Below are 27,525 nucleotides of genomic sequence, written 5' to 3'. Positions count from 1 at the left end.
CTTTCTCTCAGCGCCCTGGCCCACTTGGTCCTGAGTCTGCATTGGGAGGGCGAAGTGGCGCCCACAGCTGTCAGAATCACACGTCGCACCCTTCCCTGTCCTGGTCCTCTGTAGCCAGGAGCACAGGTTCACCTCTGGGGATCAGGTAGGGAGAGCTGTTGGGAGGACTGTTATGAGCAGACACTCAAAAAATTGACCTCTGTAATAAGCGATTAGAAGGCATGAAAGCATGTGGTCAGGGGTGTTCTTATTTTCTCTGAACTATAAGGACCATTCATATGTAACACGTTAGTCTAAAATTTAAAAAAGTACTGCCTGTTAGTTCACATATTTCCCACTTCCTCTTCATCTCTAACATCCTGGTAATTATTTACCAAACATTGGTGCATTGGTCACCTGTCTCTCCAGCTCCTTTCAACATTGCCTAGACTCTACCAGAGACTGAAGAACACTATTTACCTGCACCTCACGACTTGCGGGATCTTAGATCCCCGACCAGGGATTGACCCAGGGCCCCAGCAGTGAAAGCACTGAGTCCTAACCACTGGACCACCAGGAAATTCCCTGAATAGCTTTAAGTGTTCATGCTACATTGGCTAGCTTTTGTGGAAGTATAGGATTTTTGAGCTGGCACAGGAAATGATCTTACTTAATTTTTTTCTTTTATAGATAAGGAGATGGGCCCATGAGTAATTTATAAATAAGGGTTAGTAGATGGTTTTCGAACAGAGACATGCAAATTACATTCCTGTGATTCTGGAACAGAGAAAGAAAGGAGGACTTTTGAGTATGTTGTAAAGAACAAATGGACCAAGAGCCTTAGTTTTATTGCTTTGCAAGCAAGGTGTGGCCTTGAATAAATCTCAATAAGGCTCTGAAAACCCTCAGTATTCCCAACTGTATCATGGGAATAATTATAATAATATTAATAGTATCTATCACACTGTCCTATAGTAAGGAATAGAACAATTAAATATTGAAGGTGATGTCATTTAATAAATGGTAAAGCACAGGCAAGATAGTTATCAACAATAAGTGGGCTAGATGGAAGACAACCAGGATGAAATATTTACTGCAAATTATGCCACATGATTAATCTACACATAGTTAATTGTGAGCATATGCAGGACCAAATGCTAAAGACTGCTTCAGTTTTAAAGTACAGTGTGTAACACAGAAAGCTGCACTCTCATCTCCTGGAGTTATAAATAGTTTAGCATGAATTCTCCATTGTTTTAGGAAAACCTGATACACATGGCTTTCATAATTCTATCGATAGGTAATACTTAATTGGAGTCAAAATATATATTTGCTTACTTAAACATGTTATCATAACTAAGCTGTAGGTTGTGTCCACAAAATGGGGAAATATATTGCAGTAAAAGATAATAGAACCATTGACAGAGTGGGAATATAATCTTGTTTAACCTCTAATCACAGATGAAGGTGGGGAAATGTAAGTTCTCACAGAAGAGTTCAGTGACTTGCTCAAAGGCACATGCTCATGAGTGCTGAAGTAAAACTCACATCTTCTCACTCTGGGTTCTTCACTATAACAAACAATCTGCTATTAAAAAACAATATTAAAAATGAGAAAAATTTCAAGTAGACCCCAATGGAAAGCCATTGATCTGTCATAAAGGGCCTCCCAATTTTCTTCTGGTGGAATAAAAAAGACAAAGTTTTATTCACAAGCTCTATAATTTGTAAAGATAATAATGATTCATAGTAGGAATAAAGTAATACTTCTTAACAAAAATAAAATTCAAAAACAACACTAAAGTTATTTGCTATACTTGAAAATAGCTATATTTAGTTTTAAACGTTTTCATCTTTCAGTCATTAGGTATTTGATACGATAGAGCAATTAGGAATGAAGGGGAAACAGAGGAAGCCATAGTGAGAGAGTCAAAAGGCAGAGGGAAATGATGAGGTTGAGAGAGAAAAGAGGTTGAGAAATAACACAGAAATCCGGCTGGTGAGAAAATATTTAATGTTTGGCCACTAGATGGCGATGTAATGTAAGGTGCTACTTCGACCTTTTTTTTTTTTTAAAAAAACAAGCTATTTGCTGATTTGTATTAGGTACCATAGAGTGAGGCGAGGATGAAGCCGAGAGGATACTGCAGAGGTCTCTGGTGCATGTGTGTATGTGTGCGTGTGTGTGTTTGTGTATGTGTGTCCTGCCCCCGTGAGACTGCAGCCCTTGTAAATACTTGGTCACCTTTTGCAAGAAGGATCTGAACAATTGCAACTGAAGGCACGTTTGTTATCATCTGGTCTTTGGGAGATGCTCTTCCTCATTGCAGATGGGTAATTTTCCTTTTTATCAGGTAAGCCGTCTGGTTGTTTCGTCACGATCTTAGGCACGTTCGTTCCGGTTATTTTGGAAAAAAAGAGCCCGTGGAAATACAGTTTGGGCAGAGCAGGAAGTCCATTTTTGCATGTGAATTCGGACCAACGGGTCCCCCTCCTCCCTCTCTTCTCCTCCCCTTCCCCTTCCCCCCTCCTCTCTCCACCTTCCACGAACTGAAATCAGGTTTGTTTTGCAGTTCAGCATTTTGATACGAGATGGGATTCTTTGGCCTGAAATAGCTTGGCACCTGGCCAGTTCTTGCCTTTGCTTGTCTCCATCCTATTCAAGGTCTCCTTTTGACGCCCCCTCCTCCTTCACTGGTGCTTTAGAACTGGACTAGCCGAGCTGTGAATAGAGGTCGTAGTATTCCTAAGGATGGAGCAAAAATTAGATCTCAGTGTTAACCCCACAGGAAGAAGGAAGGCAGCGGGACAGCTGCTGGGGCCGGAGCACTGCAGGGGTTTGAGGCTCCTCCGGCAGAGGCTGGGCTTTTGAGAAGGAAAGCCTCATGCCTTGGGCCAGAAGGGGACAATGATTTAATCTCTGTAACTCCGATTGAGCAGGCTAACAAAGGAGCTGGAGGGTAGTGGGAAAGAATCCGTTGTTCCTGGAATGCCAAATGGGAAAGGTTGAGTTACTGTTAATTGCACAGAGGTCACTGTCCGCGGTGATACTGCAGATGCTGTTCAGTTCCCAGTGTGAACCGTCCTGCTTTTCCAAACAGCACAAAAAAAAAATGTCTCTGGGTGGACGTGAGGCTTTTTCAGAGGTCTTTGTTACCATGGATCCCCTCTCTCCTACCTGTTTGAGGTATTTGTTTAAAGGCACTCCCCCTTCCCCCGCCGCCTTTACTTCCCTCATTTCTTTTTGTTCCCTTCAGTGACTTCATGACAATTGTCGCTCCTCTTTAGCAAATCAGTCCAAAAAGAGTGGCGGTAGGTGCTTTTTCACATGTCCCACGAAATGATTAAAGCCAAAGCAGGGTAACATTCTCTCCATATGTGCATGTGACTAAATATTTCTCAGGTGCAGTAGCAAACTTGCGAATTGCCGAATGCTGTTGCTATCACACCTATAAAATGTGGCTTCTTTTTTCTATGGATTTCCAGGTTCACATGGTATTTCTGATGTGCTAGTGTAGTAACGGAACATATTTCTCCATTAAGCACTTTCAATCATCCCAAGAGGCTGATGCCAAACAGAAATCGGAAAATTCCATGCTGAGGTTGGTGATCCCTGCTTTCGTTTGTCCAGTCTAGTCGGCAGGTCGCTTACCTTTCCTATTTGCTGCAATACCTGGCATGCCAGGGTGATGCAACTTGGAGCTCCTGCACGTTCACCAGTGTCTGACACTTTTCTTTCCCCTCATTTGTGCATTTGGGAAGCTGAACAACTCCGGTGAAAAACTTTTAAGCCTCTCCTTTGTGGCCGCTGCTTTTGCAATTGCTGTCAAGCCACTGCATCCCTCTTGAGCAGTGTTGTAATTTAGGCCTTCCTCCACAAAGCTCCTTGAAGAGATTTTTAGATGGTGTCTATTTTAGGAACATAATGTGTAGACAGGAATGGATGGCCACTGAGATTTACAGGAAAACAATTTCGTGGAGAGGGTGAGGTAACGTTATAAACCACCAGCACAGAGCAGCAGTGGCTGGTTATATCACATGAACTGAGCAAGGGAATTAGTTTCCAAGAAACTCACTGTAGCTCATGTGTATGGCTTTTTTTTCTTTCTTCCCTCTTCACATTGTTGGTCTGTTTTTTCAAATATCTCTCTAAGTGGCCAGTATGTCCGGAATGCTCATACTGGTAAAAATAATATGCTGGATTTTGCTGCCAATACTAATAGTCTCCGTTTACATGGCCCCCTCCTGCTGGGAAATCTGGTATCTGGAGACTCATTTATTAGGGCAGTTTCCCTTTAAGTCATGGTTGAGATGTTTTCTCCATGTATGGGAGGGGAGGGGAAGGCACAATTGGAGGCCTAATTAATTATACAGTATCCAAGAAGGCACTGGGGGATCTCAGCCAGGATTCGGCTTTACCAACCAGCGATACCAGGGGCAAAGGGACAGGCCAGAGACCCAGAAGTAAACTATTGCCACCAACACAGAGAATGAAAACTCTGGAATCTCACAAGAGGAGTCCAGTAAGAAACATTCTAGTTCCTTGTGTAGAGGGCACTGATTCAGAGAGGGAAAACGGAAGAGCATCTTCTCTGGGTGTTGCAGACAAGGAAGGGAAAAATTGGGGGTTCTTTTGGAGTTACATCTAGGATGTTACAGACAAAGCACTCCTCACGGGTTTATATTTGTATGAGCTCACACAGGGACGCGTCCCTGCAAATTTTAGCCTGGGGTCCCATACAAGGTATTATTTTCCTCCTGGGTAGTTGGAGAGGCCTAACCCATCATTCCCTCCCTGTAAATACCAAGAGCATAGGCCAGATCTCCCAGCGGCCTGTGAAGCGGAGGTAGGGGGGTGCAGGAAGAGATTATAGGGAGGGTGGAGGCAGAGTGACAATCCCAGCTATTTGGGGCTGGGATCTGTGAAGTAATCACTTCCCTTTGAAATTCTGATTAGTCAATTAAGCATGTTTCACAGATCAATTTAGATGATACTGCTCTAGGGTAGGGGTGGGGAAGAGATTGATTCTCAGAGCAACTGTGGTCAGAAAAAATAAATGAAGCCAAATTTTCCCAAACTGTCCCAAACTGTGCTTTTCCAAATTTTTCTTTTGTCCAGGTTCCCATTTATTAATTATTTTATTTAACAAAGATATATAGCATTTACTCTGTGCCAGCCACTATTCTAAGCAGCACCTTACAAATATTTTCTCATTTAATTCTGTGAGGTAGGTACTATTATTAGTCACACTTTATGGATGAGGAAACCAAGGAAGCACAGCAAGTTAACTTGCCCTTAGTTACAGTTTGTAGGTGGCAGAGCCCAAACTTGAACCCAGGCTGTCTGGCTGCAGAGTCTGTGCTCTTGACTATTCCTTATCACCTGTGTGGTGGTAGAGCAATGGCTTAGCCCAGATAGTAAAGACTCAGATTGGTGCCATCTGTACATGGCAGCTATAATTCATCTGCTCCTTTACATGCCAAAATTTCAAAATACTTTGGTTTAGAATGATTCTCTATATCTGCTTGATTTATTCATTTTTTAAAAATGTGCCTTTCTGTACTGTTGGAGAGTCCCTGTTCTAGGTGCCGGACTATGGTAAATAAAACAAAATTCCTGCCCACGTGGTGCTTTCAGTCTAAAGATGGAGTTGGTAGACGAATCAATGTGTAATGAAATAATAGTGAATACATGTTTTTTGAAGAAAAATACGGCAGCATAAGGCAATAGCGAGGATGAAAGGGGCCTGCAGAGAGATAAAACAATGTTCAAGAGGTGCAGAAAGTAATTTTTATCTGAATGAGGTGAGAGAAGAGCATTCTGGGAAGAGGGAAGGGAGAAAACACAAGTCCCAAAGGGCACAGTGTCTGACAGGTATAAGGAATGGCACCTGCCTCATGAGTGATCACGATAGCAGAAGAAATGGCAGGAAATGGGGCCAGATCTGTGGAGTCTCAGTGAGTGTGCTTAGGGCTCTAATTTCCCTGGCGTTTATAAAAAACATACCCAGGAACAATGTCAAGTCAATTTAAGTCCCATATTTAATGATAAGTTACTAGGTTAAAAAAAAGAAAAAACACCTAAACCAAGTCATTTTCACACATACACAACGTTTTAACAATTTGTAAAGTTCCGTGAAAAATGCTGTAGTTCCTGGTATGCAGTGAAAGTGGCTTAAAAGTAGTTAAAAGACACTCTTTGGTGGAAAAAATAAAAAAACCAGTTTGAATGAGATCATTGGTTAGATTGCTATAAACTATCAGTTAAAATAAAAAGCAGCCCCTGTCACCCAGTCAGTCTTGCTTGCACTTGAGGACTTTCCCCCTGAAATGACCAAACTGAGGAGGTGTGGGCTGGGAGTGGACATTAAGGATGGAAACCAGCCTAGAGGGGTCACTACACAGTAGGTGTTGAGAGGGTTTGAACAAATCATATTTTTGCAAGTGAATTCATATTAATGTGATTTAAAAACAATATGGTAAAACACAAGCATCAGCTCTCGTTTTTATCTATATTAAACCTTTTGTTATTATATTTCTGTTTCAAAATTCACATTCTAATGGTTTATCTTTTTATTGCCTGGCTACTTGCTCCCACTCTCTCAGTCACCTGCTAACACTGTAGTTCCTTTCTAGCAAATGTGAGTTTCTCTCCTAACTTAGAATAAACCTCGCTTCTTAGTTTATCCCTGTAAATGGTGAAAAGTCCTTGCCTCTCATATAGCCTCTTCCTCCTTTGATGCTCCACCTACAACCTCGGCTTTAATTTTGATGAAGTGTCTATAATCTTTGGCTTTAATTTTTGTCTTCTGTCACTTGTGTTTTTGATGTCATATATAAGAAACCATTGCCTAATCCAACGTCATGAAAATTTACTTCTCTTTTTTCTCTATGAGTTTTACAGTTTTATCTCTTACATTTAAGGCTGTGATCTATTTCAAGTCAGATTTCATATGTAATATGAGGTAGGGGTCCAACGTCATTCTTTTGCACGTTGACATCCAATTGTCCCAGCACCATTTGTTGAAAAGACTATTCTTTCCCCATTGAATTGTCTTGTTTATCTTGTTGGCCATGCCATATTTAAGTGCATCTGTGTTTTTAGCATGTTACTATTAGCAATAATTTCACATGCTGGGTACTAGGGGTGACTTTTTTCTTTAAAAATGAGCAGTAAGAGTCTCCCTTCTGGAGAATCCATATAACTTTAAAGCATGAAACAATTGTCCCATATGCCTTTAACTGTTAAATGCTTTTTTGACCTAACTTCATGTCAACTTTTTAAATTATAATTGAAAGCATACTCATTAATGACTCTACTGGAAATGTAAGGAGATGGTATAGAGTTCAGTAATGAGCTAACATTTTGGGAGAAAGATTACTTACTAATTATTTTTAAGAAAATCTCTACTGTATTGCACGTGCTCTCCCAAACTCATACAAATGTTATCTGTATAATATATGTTGCTAGTCTGCTCTTGCTTTCTAAGCACCATCGAGGGGAAAACGTTGAACTTGAGGTGGAGGTGTGCCTTTCAAATAGGGTTAGTTGTTGTATGAGTTTGTCGAGGCTTCCATAACGAAGTACCACAGACCTGATATCTTAAACAACAGAAATTTATTTCTCACATTTCTGGAGGTTAGAAGTTCAAGATAAGGTGTCTGCAGGCTTTTTTTTTCTTTCTGAAGTCTTTCTCCTTGACTTGTGGAAGGCAGCCTTCTCGTGGGTCCTCATATTGTTTCGTGTGTGTGTGTGCGCGCACGTGTGCGTGCGTGTGTGGGCATTCCTAGTGTCTTTTTTTGGTATCCAGATTTCTTCTTATCAGGGCACCAGTAAGATTGTAATAGAAGCCATCCTAATACGTTTTAATTTAATCCCCTCTTTAAAGGCCCTATCTCCCAATACAGTCCCATTCTGAGGTTCTAGGGGTTAGGGCTTCAACACATGAATTTTGAAGGGGTCACAGTTCAGCCAATAGCAGTCGTCCTTGGCTATACTTACGACTGCTAAAATAATGAGCAAAGATGATTGAAACTGATAAGTCATTTTTTATTGTCAATGAAATTGTTGTTGTTGTTAATGGTAGTCTTTCATTATTCATGCCTTCTTCCCACTGGATAATACGGAGTTGTCTGTGTATTTGTTAATAGTCAAATAAAGGCAATTAATGAGGTTTGCATTAAAGAGACAAGATGAATAATAAAGTCCACAGAAGCAAAATGGCAGTGACATTGATTCCACTTGTATGCCTACAATGTCATGTTCATTTTCACAATCTATGATGAGTTTACTAAGCTAAGGCTCTTATTTGTTTCAATGAGAAAAGTGACAAAAAGTGATATAAAATATTAGGTATTCAGGAGAAACATAAATAAAATAATTAATTTCAAAGTGTTTCAATTAACCTCAGTTTCATTTGGGACACACCTAAGACTCTGAGACTGAGGTTAATTTAAGTATACGAGTAATGTCTTGTAAAGTTACTACAGCTCACATACTTGAGGGATAGCTAAAATCTAGACACTGGAAATGACAGGAGTAGGGAAAACTATGACAGTCAGGTAGCCCAGATTTTGGACTTTTTGGTGGTTTCTGCAACAAGCTGTTATCTTTTGGAATGAATCAGTTCAACTGTTTTCAGGCTTTTTTTTTTTTTAAACATTCAGGTTTAAGATTAAAATTCCAGGAAGTGACCATCTGATTGGTCACGGTTAGTTGTGACTCTGTCCCTTTAGTTAAGGGTGAACTGGGTCCCTTGACTGACAGTCCCACTAAACTATGCCCCATTTGGAAAGAGTAATTCCACCAAACAAAACTGAAAACAGTCTACATACACAATGTTAGAAGAAAGGTTAAATAAATCATCATCCATGCAAATAGTGAGATCTTATAGAGCTTCCATATTTCAAGGAGTATTTACTTCCATGCAAAATTATTCAGGATATAATGGTACATAAAAAAGTACCATAAAAACATAGCTATCTAGTATGATTTCAATGAAAAACAAAAAAAGTATATTTGCCTAGAAAAAAAAAAACTTGCAATAATGTGATAGTTATCTCCAGTTTATGGGATTGCAATTTCAATTTTCTTTTAAGAAAATAAAATATTACATCTTATTTTTCTAATAACAAATTAATACATGCTAATTACATAAAGCAAAAAAGAAAGTATTAAAGAATAAATGATAAAATGACCCCTACAATGCAAAATTATCAGTGGTAATAATTTATTTTATATAACAAAGTATTTTTGTACGAATTCTCTAAAATAAACATGTATTGCTTTCAAAATCAGCATAAAAGTTAGCATACATTATTTTTCAAATGGAAGTGGGTTAGTCTATTTTGTACAAAGATGTTTATTGTATCTCTAACCAAAATAGTAAACTCAAAGTTATTTAGGGAACAGTTGAGTATTTGAATATTTCATCAGCCCAAAACTCCTCTATATACTATATATAATATAGTATTTTTGAAAAATTTATAACAAATAGATTACTTTTGGGAAAGGATCTAACATAAAGTTAGTTTTGAAGTGTCAAAAGGGTGTTGTCCAGAAAATTGTGTAATTTGGTAATATAACTTCTCCCTTTAGAATTCAGCAAAATTTGGGGAAAGTCATCTTATATTCTTGGAGCATCTACTATTTGCAATGGATTGTTTTAGTAAGAACTGACCTCAGATTGAGAACTAAGAACAAACAAACAAAAATCCCTGTAAATACTGACAAGTATGTACATAAATTTTTACCTATTTAGAATAAAACTTCTCAAACTGGGAAAATCAAGTTATAAGGTTATCATCATTACCAAATAGAATGATGACAAGAGTAAATTAGCAGTTTACACTATTGAGCCGGAGGTGGCAGGATGGAGCAATGAAGGTAATTATTAGTATTTGTTGCATTTGGAGATGTGAAGTTATTTGTGTTGAAGGTGTAGTGGGAGGGATCTGTGTGAAGAGGAAGAGATGGTTAATGACAAGTCTTAGGTGACAATATCAGATTTTTTTTTTTAACATCTTTATTGGAGGGTAATTGCTTTACATTGTTGTGTTAGTTGCTGCTGTATAACAAAGTGAATCAGCTATACGTATACATATATACCCATACCCCCTCCCTCTTGCATCTCCCTCCTACCCTATCCCACCCCTCTAGGTGGTCACAGAGCACCGAGCTAATCTCCCGGTGCTATGCAGCTGCTTCCCGCTAGCTATCTATTTTACATTTGGTAATGCATATATGTCAATGCCACTCTCTCACTTCGTCCCAGCTTACCCTTTCCCCTCCCCATGTCCTTAGGTCCACTCTCTAGGTCTGCGTCTTTATTCCTGTCCTGCCCCTAGGTTCTTCAGAACCACTTTTTTTTAAGGTTCCATATATATGTGTTAGCATATGGTATTTGTTTTTCTCTTTCTGACTTACTTCACTCTGCATGACAGATTCTAGGTCTATCCATCTCACTACACACAACTCGGTTTCGTTTCTTTTTATAGCAGAGTAATATTCCATTGTATAAATGTGCCACATCTTCTTTATCCATCCATCTGTTGATGGACACTTAGGTTGCTTCTATGTCCTGGCTATTATAAATAGTGCTGCAATGAAAATTGTGATACATGACTCTTTTGAGTTATGGTTTTCTCAGGGTATATGCCCAGTAGTGGGATTGCTGGGTCATATGGTAGTTCTATTTTTAGATTTTTTAAGGAACCTCCATACTGTTCTCCATAGTGGCTGTATCAATTTACATTCCCACCAACAGTGCAAGAGGGTTCCCTTTTCTCCACACCCTCTCCAACATTTATTGTTTATAGATTTTTTGATGATGACCATTCTGACTGGTGTGAGGTGATACCTCATTGTAGTTTTGATTTGCATTTCTCTAATGATTAGTGATATTGAGCATCCTTTCATGTGTTTGTTGACAATCTGTATATCTTCTTTGGAGAAATGTCTATTTAGGTCTTCTGTCCATTTTTGGATTAGGTTGTTTGTTTTTTTGATATTAGGCTGCATGAGCTGCTTGTATATTTTGGAGATTAATCCTTTGTCAGTTGCTTCATTTGCAAATATTTTCTCCCATTCTGAGGGTTGTATTTTCGTCTTATTTATGGTTTCCTTTGCTGTGCAAAAGCTTTTAAGTTTCATTAGGTCCCATTTGCTCATTTTTGTTTTTATTTCCATTTCTCTAGGAGGTGGGTCATAAAGGATCTTGCTGTGATTTATGTCATAGAGTGTTCTGCCTATGTTTTCCTCTAAGAGTTTTATAGTGTCTGGCCTTACATTTAGGTACTTAATCCATTTTGAGTTTATTTTTGTGTATTGTGTTAGGAAGTGGAGTGTTCTAATTTCATTCTTTGACATGTAGCTGTCCAGTTTTCCCAGCACCACTTATTGAAGAGGCTGTCTTTTCTCCATTGTATATTCTTGCCTCCTTTATCAAAGACAAGGTGACCATATGTGCGTGAGTTTATCTCTGGGCTTTCTGGCCCTTTCCATTGATCTATATTAGGTGTTAGCTCTTCTCTAAATGCTTGATAAAATTCGCCTGTGAAGCCATCTGTCCTGGGCTTTTGTTTGTTGGAAGATTTTTAATCACAGTTTCAATTTCAGTGCTGTGATTGGTCTGTTTATATTTTCTATTTTTTCCTGGTTCAGTATCGGAAGGTTGTGCTTTTCTAAGAATTTGTCCATTTCTTCGAGGTTGTCTGTTTTATTGGCATATAGTTACTTGTAGTAATCTCTCATGATCCTTTGTGTTTCTGCAGTGTCAGTTGTTACTTCTCCTTCTTCATTTCTAATTCTGTTGATTTGAGTCTTCTCCCTTTTTTTCTTGATGAGTCTGGTTAATGGTTTATCAATTTTGTTTATCTTCTCAAAGAACCAGCTTTTAGTTTTATTGATTTTTGCTATCATTTCCTTCATTTCTTTTTCATTTATTTCTGATCTGATCTTTATGATTTCTTTCCTTCTGCTAACTTTGGGGTTTTTCTGTTCTTCTTTCTCTAATTGCTTTAGGTATAAGGTTAGGTTGTTTATTTGAGATGTTTCTTGTTTTTTAAGGTAGGATTGTATTGCTATAAACTTCCCTCTTAGAATGGCTTTTGCTGCATCCCATAGGTTTTGGGTCATCGTGTTTTCATTGTAATTTGTTTCTAGGTATTTTTTTATTTCCTCTTTGATTTCTTCAGTGATCTCTTGGTTATTAAGTAGTGTATTGTTTAGCCTCCATGTGTTTGGTTTTTTTACAGTTTTTTTCCTGTAATGGATATCTAGTCTCATAGTGTTGTGGTTGGAAAAGATGCTTGATATGATTTTAATTTTCTTAAATTTACCAAGGTTTGATTTGTGACCCAAGATATGATCTATCCTGGAGAATGTTCCATGAGCACTTGAGAAGAAAGTGTATTCTGTTGTTTTTGGATGGAATGTCCTATAATATCAATTAAATCCATCTTGTTTAATGTCTCATTTAAAGCTTGTGTTTCCTTATTTATTTTCATTTTGGTTGATCTGTCCATTGGTGAAAGTGGAGTGTTAAAGTCCCCTACTATTATTGTGTTACTGTCGATTTCTGCTTTTATGGCTGTTAGCATTTGCCTTATGTAATGAGGTGCTTCTATGTTGGGTGCATAAATATTTACAATTGTTATATCTTCTTCTTGGAATGATCCCTTGATCATTATGTAGTGTCCTTCTTTGTCTCTTGTAATAGTCTTTATTTTAAAGTCTATTTTGTCTGATATGAAAATTGCTACTCCAGCTTTCTTTTGATTTCCATTTGCATGGAATATCTTTTTCCATCCCCTCACTTTCAGTCTGTATGTGTCCCTAGGTCTGAAGTGGGTCTCTTATAGACAGCATATATACAGGTCTTGTTTTTATATCCATTCAGCCAGTCTATGTCTTTTGGTTGGAGGATTTAATCCATTTATATTTAAGGTAATTATTGATATGTATGTTCCTATTACCATTTTCTTAATTGTTTTGGGTTTGTTTCTGTGGGTCTTTTTCTTCTTTTGTGTTTCCTGCCTAGAGAAGTTCCTTTAGCATTTGTTGTAAAGCTGGTTTGGTGGTGCTGAATTCTGTTAGCTTTTACTTGTCTGTAAAGGTTTTAATTTCCCCATCGAATCTGAATGAGATCCTTGCTGGGTAGAGTAATCTTGGTTGTAGGTTTTTACCTTTCATCACTTTAAATATGTCTTGCCACTCCATTCTGGCTTGCAGAGTTTCTGCTGAAAGATCAGCTGTCAACCTTATGGAGATTCCATTGTATGTTATTTGTTGCTCTTCCCTTGCTGCTTTCAATATTTTTTCTTTGTATTTAATTTTTGATAGTTTTATTAATATGTGTCTTATTGTGTTTCTCCTTGGATTTATCCTGTATGGGACTCTCTGCACTTCCTGGACTTGATTGACTATTTCCTTTTCCATATTAGGGAAGTTTTCAACTATAATCTCTTCAAATATTTTCTCAGTCCCTTTCTTTTTTCTCTTCTTCTTCTGAGACCCCTATAATTCAAATGTTGGTGCATTTAATGTTGTTCCCGATGTCTGTGAGACTGTCCTCAATTCTTTTTATTCTTTTTTCTTTATTCTGCTCTGTGGTAGTTATTTCCACTATTTTATCTTCCAGGTCACTTATCCATTCTTCTGCCTCAGTTATTCTGCTATTGATTCCTTCTAGAGAATTTTTAATTTCTTCTATTATGTTGTTCATCATAGTTTGTTTGCTGTTTAGTTCTTCTGGGTCCTTATTAAACGTTTCTTGTATTTTCTCCATTCTATTTCCAAGATTTGGGATCATCTTTACTATCGTTACTCCGAATTCTTTTTCAGGTAGACTGCCTATTTCCTCTTCATTTGTTTGGTCTGGTGGGTTTTTACCTTATTCCTTCATCTGCTGCATATTTCTCTATCTTCTCATTTTGCTTAACTTACTGTGTTTGGGGTTTCCTTTTTACAGGTTGCAGGTTCATAGTTCCCATTGTTTTCGGTGTCTGCCCCCAGTGGGTAAGGTTGGTTCAGCGGGTTGTGTAGGCTTCCTGGTGCAGGGGACTGTTGCCTTTGTTCTGGTGGATGAGGCTGGATCTTGTCTTTCTAGTGGGCAGGACCGTGTCTGGTGGTGTGTTTTGGGGTGTCTGTGAACTTATTATGATTTTAGGCAGCCTCTCTGCTAATGGGTTGGTTTTTGTTCCTGTCTTGCTAGTTGTTTGGCACGGGGTGTCCAGCACTGGAACTTGTTGGTCATTGAGTGGAGCTGGGTCTTAGGATTGAGACAGAGATCTCTGGGAGAGCTCTCGCCAATTGATATTTCGTGGGACTGGGAGGTCTCTGGTGGACCAATGTCCTGAACTTGGCTCTTCCACCTCAGAGGCCCAGGCCTGACAGCCAGAAGAACACAAAGACCCTGTCAGCCACACGGCTTTTGGGAAGTCTGAGGTCTTCTGCCAGCATTCAATAGGTGTTCTGTAGGAGTTGTCCCACATGTAGATGTATTTTTGATGTATTTGTGGGGAGGAGTGTGATATCCACATCTTACTCCTCTGCCATCTTGAAGGTCCTCTCTCTTCACACCTCCTGTTGCTAGTGGACCCACATTTCATCTGGAAAGGACATAAATCTGGCAATCTCACTCCAGGCCTAGCCAATCCACCTTTTTTCCCTTTGTGCTTAGTTTGTTTCAATATCTCATAGCTGGCCCCATGCAGAGGCCTTGCTATCGGCCCTTCAGACCAGAGTTCCTCATTAAATGGCAGAGCCAACATCTCAGCTCAGGACTATCTAGATTATTTTAAAGCACATATTAATAATTTAAAAATTAAAGACAAATATTGAATACAAAGGAACTAGAGTTCAGTGTTTCTAAGTATATATTCAAAGAGGAGGGAAAGCTAAGAGAATTCTGTCACATGAAATATTTCAATCTAAGAAATTCAGTGGTTTTGAAAATCCTGGAAAGAGTTACTTTGAGACTTGACAGATGTTCCCAGGCAGCAGTTTTGATATTACCCTGGAATGTGATATGCCATTTACAAAGGCCAGATATTTTGGGCTATGTATGTCAGTGTGTTGGTACAAAACCAAAGAGGCAACAGACTGGTTTCAGGTCTAGAATACCATAATTTCTGTGCTGCCTGGCCCTTGGTATTTCAGGTTTTGGGTGATTTGAGGAGTCTGGAAGATTGCACACCAATATTTAAGGCATTCAGAGGATTATAGATCAACCTGTATGAATGAAGACAAGAGTGTCCTTTGAAGAAATTCCAAAAAGGAAGTTTGGACATAGTAAAAAAGTTAAATAGAGGGCTTCCCTGGTGGCGCAGTGGTTGAGAATCTGCCTGCCAATGCAGAGCACACGGGTTCGAGCCCTGGTCTGGGAAGATCCCACATGCCGCAGAGCAACTGGGCCCGTGAGCCACAACTACTGAGCCTGCGCGTCTGGAGCCTGTGCTCCGCAACAAGAGAGGCCACGACAGTGAGAGGCCCGCGCACCGCGATGAAGAGTGGCCCCCGCTTGCCGCAACTAGAGAAAGCCCTCGCACAGAAACGAAGACCCAACACAGCCAAAAATAAATAAAAATAAAATAAATTTAAAAAACAAAAACAAAACACAGAGGCCCCCCCATCACTGCTCATGAAACCATTAAAAAAAAAAAAAAGTTAAATAGAAATCAGTAAGCAAAGAAAAGAAGAGGGTGGTCTCCATAAAACTCTCTATAAGATGACAAAGAATGGAATCTCAGATTTCTCTTCTCTGGAGCCAAAATTTATCTTGCTCTCCCTTACTCGCATTTTTTTTTCATTACTAGGCATTTTGTTTTATCCTCGGATTTTGCATTTCATTCCTGACCCTCCCTCCATTCAGTGGGTTATGTGAAAATATTTCCACTCAGTAAATATTTATTACTGAGTGTTCTCAGTATGTTCAGAACCTTTGATGCATATAGAATGTAGTCCAAAAAATAGAAAAAATATTAACAAGATTTCAGCAGTTATTTTCAAAGTATGGTCTATAGACCTCCTTGAGTTCTCTTGAAACCTTTTAGGGTGTCCCTCAGGGCAAAAGTATTTTCATAAGAAAAAACATTTTTTGCCTTTTTCACCGTATTGACGTTTGCACTTAGGGTGCAAGAGCAATTAAAACTCTTAGCCTTAACACTTATCAAGACAATGGCACCAAACTGTACTAGTACTCGTTGTATTCTTCACTACCATTCACCCCCAGTAAAAATAAGTAAGTAAATATATAAGTAAAATTAAAAGCCAGTTTTACTAAACATGAAGCAGGAAAAAGTATTAATTCTATTTCATCTAGACACATAAGTACACTTGTTTTAAATGTTCTGTATGCTGAAATGGGAAGTACGCATAAAAAATAGCTTCCACAAACCAAGGTATGATGATGATTGACTCAAAAAAAAAGCACTTGTGCAATTATTTGAGTTGCAAGCTGAATTAGCCAGTTTTCTATATGGAACATCATTTTTACTTGAAAAAATGACTGACAGATAAATTGTGGTTATTTAGACTTGGATATCTGGCAGATGAATTTTTGAAATTGAATGAAGTGACCCTGTCATTTCAAGAAAAATAACTGAGGATATTTGTTACCAAGGACAACATTTGAACATTCAAGAGAAAAATTAGAACTTTGGAAAACTTGTATCTGCCACCATAAGTTCAACAGCTTCTCAAAATTTAAAGGATTTTCTGATGTGATGAGTGGTGATATTAACAAACATTTCAAAGATCTGCATAACTCAGTCAACCAATATTTTACAAATGAGCAGTCTATAATGATACAAAATCACACATGGATAATAGATCCATTCAAAGTGCAAGATAAAGCAACAGATTTTAATGTAGCAGAGTACAAGTTCATTGATATGGTTTTGGATTCCATTTGCCTAGTTTTGCTAGACTTTCAAAGAAGACTATTCACAAGGCTATTATTGAATATGTATTGAAATATATATTGAATATATTCAATATATTGAACATATATTGAAAAGGCTGTTAAAATTTTTCAAATACATATCCATGTGAGGCCAGATTTTCTTCATCCAAATGTAAATTATAACACTGAATTCAGAAGCAAATTTAAGAATCTAAACATTAAGCCAGATATTAAAGAGATTTAAAAATTTATAAAATAAAGAATAGTAAAGTAATAAAAATAAAATAAATAAAAAATATTTTTTAAATCTCAGTAGAGTTTTTCTTTTAGGGCTATGATTATTTTTCACCTAAAATATTATTTTACATGCTATTGCTTTCTTATTGTTATTTATAAATTAATTAATAAATATTTTCATGATTTCTCTATTTTAATTTCTAATATAGTAAATGTTAATAAACTTAACCCATATAAACAAAAGCTTTTGGGGGTCCTCAATAATATTAACAATATAAAGAGGTCCTGAGACCAAAAATTTATATGACAAGGATGAATTTAATAGTTCATCTTATTCTGTGGTACATTTATGTCTGTTACACTATGGACATGCCTTAGTTGAAATTATTATAATACAGGTAACTGAGTCCCTTGAAGTTATGCTGAATAAGGAAAATATTTATCATATTATACTTGTGTGTTTTCCATTACTGTAATATGAGCTGCACATATCAGTTTAACTCAGTAAGTTCTAGTAAAAGTAAGTAAAAAGTGTTGCAAAGCAAATCAGATATTATAAAAGATAAATGTTCCAATACTCTTGTTTGGATCTTCATCATCCCTCAACTAAAACAATGTAAAATTTTTCTATTGGTCATTTTTCAAGTACCCACCTTTCCTTCTTAGAATCTGCCATCCGCACAGTCACGAGTGACCTAACAGGCACATCAGATCTCCACTGTTTATGAGAGATGTCCAGGGGTAAAAGCCTAGTTTCTTCAGGATGTCTGGCTTCTGTGAGCTGTTGAGATTTATGTCTTCCCCATGGTCTATCTACTCTACTATTAGTCTTGCAGAAATAATTGTGTTTCTGTGCATATCTGAAGCTGCTTCTGTCTCCAAGCCTGTTTCTTTCTCTGCCTGAAAAGCCACGATCTCTTCTTCCCTCAAGAATGATTCATTTCCTTTCTGTGCTATGGCTGTGCCCAGTACAGACTTAGATCATTGCACCAACTGCACTTTACTGTGCTTATTTCTCAGCCTCCCTAAGCTGTACTGTGCCTTCTCTGCAATACGGTGCCATCTATTTTCTGATGTGACTGACGATCATCATCACTGCCTAGTTCAGTTTGGGAGGCACCTAAGTACTCAATAGATGTTTGCTAAATGAAAATGAAACAAAACAAAAACATTTTAGGGTAACCTTTAATATCTGACAATTCTATACTTTAAATGATGTTTTTGCAAATACCATTTTTGTAAAAATATGCTTAAGAAGCACATAATAATTTTAATATTTTTATGCAAATTCCAAACTCCTATCACAGAGGCCATTTATGCTATGGTTAAACACTCCTTTTCAAAGTAATTCTGAATATGGTTTTTTTTTCTTATTTTTAACTTTAGATGTTATGATGATTCAATTCTGAGAAATTCTGTTACTTCTCTTTTAATCATTTGGAGTCATACTTTGGTTTTTGCTTGAGTCAAATTTTTAAAAAAATTATCCAAGTATTATCTTTTTATAGTTATAAAAATTAGTAATAGTTATTACAGAGAACTTAGAGTATTTTAAAAGTATAAAAAAATAATATTTGCAATCTTACAATCTTTTATGTGATGTTTTGCCCATAAGAATAATAAGGTATTTCTTTTGATATTTAATATTTTCCTCTAAATAATTTTTTTTGTTGTTGTTTTCTGGGATTTTGTTTTGTTGTTTCTTGGGCTTCCTATGGTGGTTTGCAATTTTTAACCTATCAGGTGTTATATCTTAAATATCTTTTTATGCTGTCAGAAATAACTCAAAAAGATAATTTTAATGGCTCCATAATATTCCATCATAGCGTTTTATATTTGTTTCATTATTCCAACAGTCATAGAAATTTAGTTTCTTTCTAATTGGATAATTACTTTTGAGGTAAACTTAAATAAAACATTAAAAATACCAAGCATTTTACATTTCTATTAATAGTCATTAGATCTTTTGTTGTATAAAACAGAGCCAAAAACTTATGCTTTTCTTGATTAGGAAACAGAACTTCCACAATGTCCACATAGTACACACAAGAAGAAGGTACAGTCAGCTAACACTTATGTGTGGAACAAAAAATTTCAGGTGCATGGTTTTGTGCAGTGGGCTTCTTAGCTTTCACCTTTGGTTCTTCCTGGTCCCCACTGAGATTAGAGGTTGAAAACAGGGCTTGACTCACTACTTTTATTCACTCCTCCTCTCACCATTTGTTCAAAATATATCCTTTTGCATTAGTTTATTAATTTTCCCAAACTTTTCCCTACTTTTAGAAATAGAGACAAAATAATTTAAATATTAACATTGAACAACTATACAAAAACCATTGCATTGTCTAACTGGTTTCTGATTTTTCTACCACTTTCCAGTAGCAAGTAACACTCTTCTTAGACATCCAGATACAGTTTTAAAGAGATTTAAAATGTCCCTTAAAATATGTCTTTAACGAGAATATTGAATAATATGAGATTTAGAAGGGAGGTAAGGAAATGGGAATGGTTTTACAGTTCTCATTTTTTCTTCAAATGTATGTAGTTATAGGTTTGATATTATCTAAGAAAGAATCATTAGTATCTTCCATGATATGGAAGAATCACATTATATCCCCTGAACATTACAGTGTTAAAAACAACTCATTTTGTCTTAAAGTCTAGTAATTTATATCCTCTAGCAATAAACCTCAGTGTATGCATCTAGTTCTCAGAGCATAATCTACACGTCAGAGATTTGAAAGTAGTTGTTATTTTCAAGGTCACTCAAAATGACCTGAGAAAAATTTATTTTTTCTCCGGAATTTGGTAGTGGTAATAGACACGTAATTACCTTCTTTCTTCTTAGCACAACTCTAATTCTGTGCAGGTGCCACTCTCCCAGGACATTCAAGGGTCAGGGGAGACTGATCTCTCCCAATTCTTCACCCAGTTCTAGGGGTGGGCTGATTGGCCTAAGGGTGATCCCATTGCCATTGCCAATGGTTGGTTTAGCAATGGGCTCATTATCTCATACTAATGAGATATAAGGGACATCCGCCAGTGGGCTTCTAAGAAAACTCACTTCTCACCTACAAAAAAGCCACAACAAAAGATGGTCTTTCTTCTTTCTCTGGGTGTTGCCTCTCTTGACGTGACACCCTTAGCTGCTGCAGACCTCCTTACTCAACCATCACTGAGGGTGGTGGAATAGAGCCTTGAACAGAGCTTGGGTCCTTGGTGAAATTTTTGAATGAACCAACCCTGAAGTCTTCTCTTCCTATGGACTTCCTTAGTTTAAGACATCTTGAAGCCAAAAACTCCCTAACCAAAAAAAACCCAAAAAACCCCCCAAAACAGTGGTCTGGTTAGCATACAAAATTTAATGTTTTATAGTACTGTCTGAAGTTATTTAAAATTATAGTAAATCAATTCCATATTATATTTATGATTAACATCTATACTGATTGCTCAATCTGATAGACAAATGAGGGCAACTGACCAATAACACTGTCTTAGCATTGTAAATGCTAAATGTTTTAGAATTCACAGTTATTGGGCCTTGGAGTAGAATAGTCAGGAAGATGGTCAGAGCAAGAAATAATTTTCTCAATCATTCATTCGCTCATTTATTATTCAGTCACTTAACAAATATGTGTTGAGGACCTACTATGTATAACACTAGGTTTCAAGATACTGTCTTTTAAGTTTTTGGATTCTAAGTAAGAAATATAAACTGGGTATATAAAAATTATTTTAAAAACATAGAATTCATTGCTTCTTTGAGACTCTAAACATATTGCATACCATCTCTAAACCTCAATATTACTGATATTAAGAAAATCAATATTCTTATTTATAGGTACTACTCTTTTAATGCAAATTCAGTACCACCGTTTACTTTCTGTCTCTACATTTGCCTTGATTGGTCATAATGGGATTCAAAATTTCAGCTTAAATTTTGAACAAAGATTTTTCTCTATTGTAATAGCAACATAACACCAAAGGTAATTAATAGACATTCTATGAGGAACAATCATTTTTGACTTTAGGCGAAAAGAAAATTATGTAAAGAAATATATTTATCATTCAAATATTGTAGTTATTGTTTCTATAAAATTCTTCTTGAACTCCTTTAGAGGACTAAAAGATAAAGAAATGATCGAGACCTTCTGATTTGTAAACAGAAAAGAAAGGGAATCAATAATTATCACTGCTTACATGATTATCAGTGTGGTATGAACTTCTTTCATAATTCAGTGTTTTCAGTATATTTACTGATTTGTGCAATCATTACTACACCTTAATTTTATAACATTTCCATTGAGCTGAAAAGAAACCTAATGTCCATTTGTAGTCACTTCCCACTTCCATTCTCAATCCTAGGTAACCACCATTTACTTTCTATCTCTGTACATTTGCCTTTTTTAGACATTTGATATGAATGGAATAATGCAATCCATTATCTTTTGTGTCTTGCTTCTTTCACTTAACATGCTGTCTTTGAGGTTCATCCATGTTGCAGCATGTGTCAGTATCATCGTATGCATCTACCATACTTTGTTTATTCATTCACCAGTTAATGGACATTTGGGAGCTTTATACTTTTTGGCTATTATGATAAGGCTGCTATGAATGTTCCCATAAAAGTTTTTGTATGCATGTTTGTTTCCATTTCCCTTGCTTAGATACCTTGGGGTGAAATTACTGGGTCATATAATTTATCTATGTTTAGCATTGTGAGAAACTGCCAAAGTGTTTTCCAAAATGTACCATTTTACTTTCCCACCAGCAATATATGAGGATTCCGGTTTTTCTACATCCTCAGCAACACTCGTTATTATCTGTCTTTTTTAGTGGGTGTGATGTGGTATCTCACTGTGGTTTTGGTTTGCATTTCCCTCATGGCTAAGGATGCTGAACATCTTTTGATGTGCTTATCGGTTCATGTACCTTCTTTGAACAAACGTCTATCCAAATCCTCTGCTTATTTTTATATTGGGTTTTTTGTCTTTTTATTATTGACTTGTAAGAGGTTTTTAAAAATATATTCTGCATATAATTCCTTATCTGCTATATAATTTGTGAATGATTTCTCCCATTCTTTAGCTTATTTTTACTTTCTTGATGTTGTCTTTTGAACTACAAATAATTTTTTATGTAGTACAATTTATCAATTTTTTTTCTTTGATTGCTTGTGCTTTTGGTGTTATATCTAAGAAATCATTACCTCATCTAAGGTCATGAAGAATTACTCGTATTTCTCAAACAATTTTACAGTTTTAGCTCTAACATTTATATCTATGATTCATTTTCAATTAATTTTTGTATGGTGCTATGCATGGTTCCAAATTTTTCCTTTTGCACGTGGGTATCTAGTTTTTCCAGCACCAATTGTTGAAAAAATTATTCTTTTCCAATCAAACTGTCGTGGCGTCTTTTTCAAAAATCAATTGGCCAATGTCCTATTAGTTGCTAGTCAAAAGCTGAATTGATAACAATTTTTATTAAAGTTGTGTTCTCTTCTTATTTATTCAAGGGTGAATCAGAATAAAAACCATTGCTACTTGCTTTATATATATCAGATGTCTATATATTAAGAAAACTATTTGGTCACTTTATGAGACCTTCCAATAAATCATAAATTTCACCGTACAGTGTTCTTTACTATAAAATGTTCTGTATTTTAGGTTTTGATTTTTGTCATAGGTTTTGAATTTTTAACTATTGTGCTTGCACCTCTCACTCTTGGGAAATGGCATTATTATTCCAATTACTTTACTGATTAATTCAGAAACTATTTATTGTGTGCCTCTCACAAGTAAAGCACTTTGCATAGTATAGTGAAGAATGCAGAGATGGATGCTGTTCTCAAGGTGTTTATGAATTAAGACAGAAAATGAGACATTTGCAAGTAAATATAATAGGAAGTAGAAGTTGGCAAGTAATGTGAGAATTGCAGATAAATGCTTATGGGAATCTAAAGATGACTGCTATTTACTTTGGAGAAGTGCCGGTGGATAAAGGGATTAACAGTCTATATGACAGCAAATTTAGCTCTACAGTGGCCTATAAAAATAGTTAAGGGGATCACAAAGAATAAGCACTAAGTATATGACTGATGATGATGAATATAAATGAAATCTATGTAGCTATTAAGAAATATGGCCTGTGATAAAAATAATTACAAATAATAATAATCATTGTACATGACATGCCAGTTACCTGTCTGTTGTCTCTCAGCTCCAAGTTCACCCTTTGGAACCTAGCCAGTGATTGTGCATTGGGCTCCTTAAGCATTTGTCCTGTACAGTGAGCATGACGTTCAGCTTTGTCAGTAGAGGGCGCTAAAAGGAACACTGCAGGAGGGAGGGGCTGCTCTCCCCGCTACATTTTGTTTTTACTTGCTCCTGGTGCATGACCTATTAGACATGTGCATGTACGGTGACATGTAGTGATACTCTTCCCCAGCCACAGCCCAGCTGGGGCAGTCCGTGATGACTTCAGAACCCACATGAGGGCTCAGTGACCACCTAGCCCCAGCCCTCCCAACACAGAGGCCACTTGCTCCTGGACTCACGCTTACAGCTGTGAGGGCCCATCCACCAAACTTGGCTGAGCTCTGGAGCGTTGTTCTTGCTTGCCTGACAACTATGGCCCAGCCCTGGCCTGAACACCTCAGCAAACTGTGCTGCCGTACAGAAGAGGGCCTCAGCTACCCCTTTTCCAATGAGGTCTGAACCACAGCCTTAAGAAGGGGAACGCTCCTCTGTTTATCTGCCTTTGTGTGCTCTCCCTCATCCCTAGAATACTCTTTAGACTTTTCTTGCATCCTTATAGTTACTCTGCTATAATAACTTAATAATCCTTCGTATTAAAGTTTTCCTGTTTAGATTTGTATGTGGTTTCTGTCTCTTGATTGGCTCCCCAGCTGGTACCTATTGCTATAAGATCTTTTGCTCAGTTCATATTATGGATTTTCCAGTTCCTCAGTTCCTTAGGAGTGATAAAAGCTTAATTTCACCCCACTATCCCTGAAAAAGAATTAGACAGGTGTGACGTATCTCCTCACATGGCATCATGGAAGATGGCTTTTTCACTAGTGAATATTGGATGTGTTCTAGCATCCCGTTCATAAATAAATATTAGGCATTCATTGACCAAATCAAGTGTTGTTGATCCTATTTCCAGTTCAAGTAAGTGCTTGGTTTCAAACTGAGTTATCCATATAACGGATTTTGTAGGGATTGATTATTTTGGCCAAAGTAAACCAAAAGAGATAGATTTTAAACTATTTTCTTATGGTCATGTATGTGATGATTATTTTAATGTAAAGGCTTTCAATAATGCATTGCTATGTATGTAGAAGTTTTAAAATACATGATATCTGTAGTTCACAAAATCATTTGTTAATTGCCAGAGCCTTGATTTACATTCAGGCCTGGTGTTAGCCATGTTAATAACTAAATGGAGTCCCTCGTTCTTAACTTTATGATCCTTTGGCAAAAGGGGGAAACCCTGGATAAAGCAGTTTTTAAATTTTTATGATTGATTTCTTTTAACTCACAAATGGCCATACCTCAAAGATTTTAAAAACAACCAAAAACAATAATAGCCAGACTACAATTTCATTAACTCTGGGATCTTTTAAAAGTGAAACTATTTACCATTTTCTAAAGAATGCCCACTATCTTAGGGGTGAGGTACACCAAGCAAATATGTACAAAACATTAAATTAAGAAAACTTCATATTCTTTCCTCTATAGCAAAACTCCTAAAAAATAAGATAGAAGATAAAAGATATTCTACTCAGGACTTAACTGAAGTTCTTTGAAACATGTCAGAAATAAATCAAGAAATCGTTTCACTTCCTTTTAGAAGTGTTCACCAAAGATAAAGTATTATCTGTTATTTTTAATCCCAGAGGAATTACTTTCTCAGGACCATGATATTGATTGTTTCCTTTCTCATAAGCAGCCCTGAGCTTTCTTATAAAGAGCAGGCTGGCAAGACAAAGTGACCAATTCACTTTAAAGATGAAGAAACTTTTCTGTTAAGGGCTGTTGACCAAGAAACATCAGTTAAAGATCCCAAACATAAAATGCACCTTAATTCACTTTTAAAAGGGATTATCCTAAGGGGGAGAAATATAAAATGTTAAAAGGACATGGGTGTTAAATGGAGTCTTAGAGATGATTGATCCAACCCTTCATTTTATGAAACTCTCTTGTCCTATATAGTCCAACCCCACATTTTGTAGATGAAGAAGAAATTAGGAGAGGTGAAATGATGTATCTCTGCTCTCCAAAATAAAGATCTGAATTTTGAACCATCTTTTCTTCTTCTACATAAACCTCCCAATTCCCCTGTCTTCTCCACACCTGTGTTCTCAGAGGTCTTGATCCTCTACTTAGCTCTTTTTCTCCAGCATATAAGATGTATTTCCCTTCTTATCAAAATGCTCCTTCTCCCTCTTGCTATCGTAACATCTTGTCCTATTCATAGTTGAGCTTCTTGAAGAGAGACTCAGTCAGTGTCTCCATTTCTCATTGCCCATTTACTTTTTAAACCACCACAATCGTTTTTATATTTCGAGCACTCTAGAACTTTTATATGTTCACTAAGGTGCCTAAGGACAACCATGCTGATAATCTAATGAACTTTTTTCTGTTCTTATTTTTACTAGAATATGCTGTAATGTTAAACAATGTCGATCACTGTCTCTTTCTTACACTTTCTTCCCCGGTTTCCTCGTCTAGAAAATGGGGATTACTCCTTTTGTTTTATGTAAAAATTAACTGTTGCATTTTAAGAATGAAAACATTCCTGTTTTACTAATGTCTAGTTTCAGCATTTTCCTTAGAAAGTTGCAACCAACCTGTTTATGGCTCTCGTCTTTCTGCTCAGTTCTTCTCTCTACTACCCATAAGTATCACTGATAAAATTAACTGACTAAATTGAGTTTGATATCAAATCATTCATTCATTCTTTCACTCAGCAGATATTTATAAGCATAGTGCTAGGCACTATGCCACGAACAGAGATATATTTCCAGCAAATATGGTACTGTGGAAGGAACCGAGGGTCTGGACTCAGATGAGTCACTATTCATATCCCAGCTCTAGTTGTATATTGTATCAATTTGATTAAGGTTTATTTTTCTGACTTTTCTCATTTATAAAGTATGATACTAATGCATATCTGCAAATTGTCTCCTAAAGTCTAAAGTTCATGTTTATCAAGTACATAGCACGACTTAATAGATAGATGCTTTTAATCACCATTAGCATTCTACTTTGTACTTCTTTCTAAGTGATCAAAAGACCATAGTAATTTTAAATGCCTTACATGTTCTTAGCCCTTTTCCTTTGTCTTCCTGGCAAATTTCCTCTTATTTTAGAAAACTCATTTCAGCTCTCACCTACTTGGGAAACTTCTCTTAGCAATGTTTCTGCTCCTACCCCTATCCTGAAAGAATTGATCAAAGAAGCCTCATCTGTGCTTCCTCTGTGTCCCATAGATAATTTCCTATTATACTTAACACAACTTATATAACTTTCCTCTTATACTTCTCCTGGTAGACTGTGTGCTCCTCTGGAACAGAAGCCATTCTTTCATATGTGTATCCTAAACTTGAAATCAGACTTGGAACTTGTTAGGCAACCCAAGAATTAATTATTCTTAAATAGAATTGAACCACGCCTTAAGGTTCAGAAGTCTTGCTTTATACACAAAATAGCATCAAAAAATTACTGAAGCTTTATTTGTTGAATGATATTTTCTATCTACCTGAATATAGATCTGAATAATGAGATATAATGTATTTATAATTATTACATTATCTAAATAATTCTGCATATATTTAGCAAAAAATTTGTTTTTTTAATTGTGTCTTCTGAATACAAATATATGTTTTGCATTATGAATAAGTGTTTTACATACTTTTCTTAAAGATAACTATCATTAAAATGTTCAAACTTTGTCTTTAAATTAACAAAGTAATACAAAAGTATAATGTAACTCTTCAGTCTAAAAGTGAGGTTATTTTTTTTTAAGCATTGATTTAGATGAATACAGTAAGATTATTTCATCATTTTTTGTACTTTTTAAAGCTCAAATATTTATTATTTATATCACTGTTTTAAATTTCAGGCAATATTTTCTTAGCTTTTAACATATATGCCAAGTTAAGGATTGGCCAGCCAGATTGCTGTTTAGGCATGTAGTCATTCTCATTTTGAATATTAATATGATACATTTTTGTTATTATTTTATGTAATGTGCCAATATAAAACTTTTGAAATGTCAGTATTCTAAAATATAGAAATGGAAAAGATGTTTGGTTGGCCAATAGTTGTTTTTTTTTTTAATATTATATATTTATTTATTTGGCTGCATCAGGTCTTAGTTGCGGTACTCGGGATAT

The 27,525-nt window shown here is 36.5% G+C and overlaps 1 protein-coding gene and 1 long non-coding RNA gene across 3 annotated transcripts in view; one reads left to right on the top strand and one right to left on the bottom strand.

Moving 5' to 3' along the window:
* Positions 1–27,525, bottom strand: part of LOC309662482 — a 437,456-nt gene that overhangs the window by 345,347 nt on the left and 64,584 nt on the right. The window lies entirely within an intron of this gene.
* LOC309662410 (sodium channel protein type 1 subunit alpha-like) overlaps positions 1–27,525 on the top strand; it is an 89,041-nt gene that overhangs the window by 22,518 nt on the left and 38,998 nt on the right. Inside the window, exon 1 of one of the 2 annotated variants that reach the window (XM_082465228.1) lies at positions 19,217–27,436. The exons of the other annotated variant lie outside the window; for it this stretch is intronic. The gene's annotated coding sequence lies outside the window, so the exon portion shown is untranslated. Of the gene's footprint in view, positions 1–19,216; positions 27,437–27,525 lie in introns of those variants that run through there. 2 annotated transcript variants of the gene reach the window in all.

Source organism: Balaenoptera physalus (genome assembly GCF_965194825.1).
Source record: "Balaenoptera physalus genome assembly, chromosome: 6".
Lineage (NCBI taxonomy): Eukaryota > Metazoa > Chordata > Mammalia > Artiodactyla > Balaenopteridae > Balaenoptera > Balaenoptera physalus.
Note: the sequence above shows the minus strand (reverse complement) of the source record. Positions and strands in the feature narration are given on the sequence as shown.